Raw genomic sequence first — 5,000 nt, 5'->3', positions numbered from 1 at the left:
GTTGGTCGGCGGAGGGCGCGCGTCCGAGTGCGCCGATGCTGCTGCTGCAACGCGGACTCCGGCAGAGTGACGAGGGGGGCGAGTGCCGTGATCGGCAGCGCCTACCTTCCTTCTGCGGGTGTGGCTCGGCCACGGACGCCGGCAAGGTGCCGACGGAAGAGGGTCGACCACGGGGGCGGTCGACGGAACAGCTACACCTAATCCTAACTAAGGCACGGCTGGGCTCGGCAACGACTGGGCTCTAGAAGGGTATGGTCGGTCTGGTTAAGAGAGGTTAAGGATGGGGTAGGCCGAGGGAGAGATGAGGTTTAGGAGGGGTGTTAGGGTTTCTAACTAAGAGGGTAGGCCAATGCGGGTTGGCTAGGGTTGAGCCTAAGCTCGGGGGAGTTGGTCAAGAGCGACCGAGTGCGGTAGTGGGTTCTAGAGGGTAGGTTAACTATTGGACCAAGTGATGGGTCCGGTCGAATTAGGTTCGGGCAATCTCGAGGTAGGCTCGAAAAGACTAGGGTTAGGTCAAGTTGGAGGGTTGACCTAGTGGGCTAAGTCTAGAAGTCAGAGGGTTGACTAAGTCCTAAGGTCAAGTAGGTTCGGATCGAGGGTGGGAAGTGAGCTCCTAGGTTTGACGACGCGTGAGGTTGACCTAGCTAGGTGGGCTCGGGCTTGGCGGTCTAGCCAAGTGAGTGCGTCGGGTCTTGCCACGTGGCAAGATCAACGGCTCTTAGAGAAGCTCGCTAGGGGAAAGGCTAGCGAGAAGGGAAGAAGAGATCACGATCCTAGAAAGTAGGAAGGAGATCGAGATTGATTGCTAAGGAGATTAAGCAATCAGGGAGGTGGCACTCGAGATTCCTCGAGTTCTCTCTCTCTAACGAGATGGGTGACACATGGAGGAGATGAGCGGTGAAGGAGGACTGCGGTTTAGGGTTGAGATGAAGATAGAGGAGATGGGCGAGAAAACGGGAAAGGGGAGCGCGCGGCTAGGGACTTGCCAAAACGCTCGGGTGTAGGTGGCACGCGGTTTGGTGAGGTGGCAGCCGCGTGGACTGGGCGAGGCTCCAAGTGGGACCAGGCGGGACAGGTGGCAGACACGTAGGCGGGTGACTAGGCGCGAGAGGGCTGAGATGCGGACAAGTGTCACGATGGAGGGCTGAGGCGTTAGGGTTTGACGCAAGGGAAAATATGCCAAAAAGGAAGGTGGCGGAGGTGACAAGTGCGAGCTGGGAGCTCGTGATCCAAGAGGGATTCTCGGAGGGGACTAGGCTAGCTGGTGAGGACACGTGGCTGGCTACGAGGACAGATAAGACGCGGGTTGGTGGATGCTTGACACGTGGAGAATCGAGCGGCTAGGGTTCGCGGTAGGGAAACTTACCTGGAATAGACCGGCGGCCAAGGGAAGGCGCTCCTTCACGCGCCGCGGCTAGGGTTAGCTCCTCGTCCGAATTGATGCTTGTGCCCTTCTCGAATCTGCAGGGGCCTTCGATGGCGGAGGGGCAGGACTGTCCTTCACGCCGGGAACAATGGTTGACGCCGGGAATTGCAGCGGCATCTTAGCTCCGACCAGATTTCCGGCCGAGGCGATTTGTATCTTCTCGTGGGCCGAATTTGCCCAAATTCATCTATGTTGCTCACCACGAAGAGGCGATTCCAATGAAGTGGTTTTGGGGCCCAAACCTCGATATTGAACCGTGATTTTGAGTCCTTCTAAGCAGCTGGATTTCTCGCCAACTTCAATTTGGAGCCGACGGTGGAAGTGATCTTTTTGTTGATGCAGCCGTCGTGAACCGTGAGGGCTGGCTTGGGTTGGTTCCTACGAATAGAAAACCGATTCCAAGCGGGGAAGAGAGTGCACCAAGGGAGGGGCACCGTGGATCCTCAAACCAGTCACTCGGGTATGCCGAGCAAAGGGCCTAGGTCGCGGGTGAGGCTCCGGAAGCGAACAACTCCAAGCCGAATGGAAGAGTTCAATGATCCGAGTACTAACCTTGTTAAGCCGTCGAATCGAAGCCTTGGGGACTTCGATCTTCTCTTGTGCCGAACTCAGCCTTTCTTCTCCTTCGTGTTCAAGGGGAAGGCACCAATGTTTGGGCTGTTGATCTTCAACGTAGAGGCAAGCGTGGACGAGGGGGGATCACCGCCGGTGGGAGGGGATCCGCCTTGTTTTTCTTCCTTGAGGCCGAGGTCTACACGGACGACGGGGGCAAGGGGATTCGGATGGAGACGCTCCTAACTCGGGTAGAGAGAGGGGGTCGAAGAGATGGAATCCTCGGAGAGGAGAGAGAGTCGAAACTCGCAAATGAGCCAAAATATGATTTCTTAGATGCATTTGTATAGGATCCAATACAATATATACAAACCTAAAATGATCCGGGATTAACACGCGCGGATCCAAACCCAAAGTCTAAAAAACTCAAGGCGCTCGGCACAACCCGCCGGCTTAGGTCTTGAATTCGAATCTCAAAGGCGCCAAGTAAAAACGAGTTAACAAAAGCTAAGTACTAAAGTTAAAATAAACGCCTAAGTGCTAACACGACTCCTTGAACCTTGCGAGCCCAAGGAGGGGGACCTCGTGAGGGTTAACGCCCTCACTTCGCATTTTGGTGTAAGGGCTCGGTCTGGTTGACCGAGCCATTCGCTTAAGACCCTTGGTCTTTAGATGACCTCGTGGTTTAGGAATGTCGAGCTCGAGTGGGGTGCGTCTAGCCTATGCTCGGTGAGCTCTACAATCGGTTCAGTGTGTCCCAGAGGTTCATCCTGTTCGAGCACCGTTGCGGACGTGGCTGCTCCTCCCGCTCCTCCCACTGCAACCTGACCGGGTGCTTCGTTAGCCTCCTTGGGAGCTTCTTCGGCTAAGAGCTGCAAAGACCGAACCCATAAATCTGATGCTCTTCTCCGTCTAGTGCTTGGCTCGGGCTGTTCAGCCTCGCCTGGGTCTGGACCATCTGGTAGGTCCGTAACAGATTCCCCCTCCCTACCTTGTGCTTGTCCTCGAGCGCTGGAAGAGGGAAAACGATGAGCAACTGACCCAAATTCTTCCCAAGAGGTTCCTTGGTCGGGGCCTTCCCACTCGACCAGTACTTCATGCCTTGTTCTGCCTTGCCTTCTCGTGTATCTGTGCTTTAAAATTTTGTAAGGTGTTGGCAACTGGTCTGGCACGTGTTCCACTATAGTCGGTATCTCGCCTTGATGTGGTTTCAAGCGAGAGACATGAAACACAGGGTGGACTTGTGCCTCTCTGGGCAATCCCAATCGGTATGCGGCCTTGCCGACTTTCTGTAATATGGGATATGGCCCATAGTAACGTGGCAGAAGTTTCGAGTATGGCTGCCCCATTAGAGACTTCTGCTTCAGAGGAAGCCTCTTCAACCATACGTACTGCCCCTCTTCTAATTCTCGGTCTTGTCTACCCTTATCGTAGACCTGCTTCATCCTGTTCTGCGCCTTAATCAAATTTTGTTTTAAGGAGTCCAGGACCTCTTCTCTTGTGCGCAGCTCGCAGTCCACGTTATCTTCTAAGGCACTACCTCCCTCATACGTAGGAATTGTGGGAGGTGGAAACCCGTAGACTGCCTCATAGGGAGTCATCCCTGCAGACGAGTGCCAACTCGTGTTGTAAGACCACTCGGCCCAGGGTAAGTATTTGACCCATGAATTAGGTCTTTCTCCCGCGAAGCATCTGAGATACGTCTCGAGAGACCGATTTACAATCTCGCTTTGCCCGTCGGTTTGCGGGTGATGGGCAGTGCTGAACCGAAGTTCTGTACCTAACGTCTTCATGTACTCCTTCCAGAACGCGCTCATAAAAATTGAGTCTCTGTCGCAGATGATCGTCTGAGGCATCCCGTGGAGCTTTCCAATGTACTCCTGGAAGACGTGAGCCACCATTGGCCCTTGGTACAGCCGTGGCAATGGTGCAAAGTGGCTGTATTTAGACAGCCTATCAACCACAACTAGTATTGCCTCTTTTCCTTCTGAGCGAGGCATAGCATCAATGAAATCCATGGTGATATCCGTCCATGGTCGTGTAGGGATGGGGAGAGGATTTAGGTGCCCGGGAGGCTTGATCGCCTCATATTTCTCCCTCTGGCAGATTTTGCACTGACGGATATATCTTTGCATGTCGACCTTCAGTCCTCGCCACCAGAACTGGGCCTTGACTCTACTTACAGTCTTCGCGACCCCTTCGTGTCCTGCAGCAGGCGAGTCATGGAAATGCTGCAGAAGTTCTCGTTTCAGCTCTGAATTAGGAGGGACAACAGCTCGACCCTTCCTAAAAAGAAGATCCCCTTTAACCGAATGTAAAGGGATGGAACCCGGATTCTGCTTTTCTGCAGCCTTAAGTAACTTGGTCGATTGGTCATTATCTTGATCGTTGGCCAATCGTACCCATAAGTTGGTTTCCACCACTGACAGTGTCATGAACTGTTCGGTAAGGCGTGATAGGGAATCGGCCGCCTTATTTTCAGGACCTTTCTTGTATTCGATCTCAAAATCGTACCCCAATAATTTGGCTAACCAGCGTTGCTGTGTGGGGGTGGATACACGTTGCTTAAGCATGTATCTCAAACTATTCTGATCGGTCCTTACTATAAATCTGCGTCCAATCAAATAAGGATGCCAGTTCTCCACCGCAATCACAATGGCAAGCAATTCCTTCTCATACGTTGAGAGAGGTTTCGCCCTACTGGTTAGGGCCTTCGACATGTATGCGATGGGATGACCCTCTTGGCCGAGGACGGCCCCAACGCCAACTTCACATGCATCGGTTTCAATTGTAAAGGTCTTGGTGAAGTCAGGGAGTGTCAAAACTGGAGCGGTCATCAAGGCCGATTTGAGTTTGTCAAATGCGACCCTAGATTTCTCTGTCCACTGAAAAGCTCCTTGGGGACTTCGATCTTCTCTTGTGCCGAACTCAGCCTTTCTTCTCCTTCGTGTTCAAGGGGAAGGCACCAATGTTCGGGCTGTTGATCTTCAACGTAGAGGCAAGCGTGGACGAGGAGGGATCA

Source organism: Nymphaea colorata, chromosome 3 (assembly GCF_008831285.2).
Source record: "Nymphaea colorata isolate Beijing-Zhang1983 chromosome 3, ASM883128v2, whole genome shotgun sequence".
Taxonomy (NCBI): domain Eukaryota; kingdom Viridiplantae; phylum Streptophyta; class Magnoliopsida; order Nymphaeales; family Nymphaeaceae; genus Nymphaea; species Nymphaea colorata.
The sequence above is the reverse complement of the archived record's forward strand: the minus strand, read 5'-3'. Positions refer to the sequence as shown.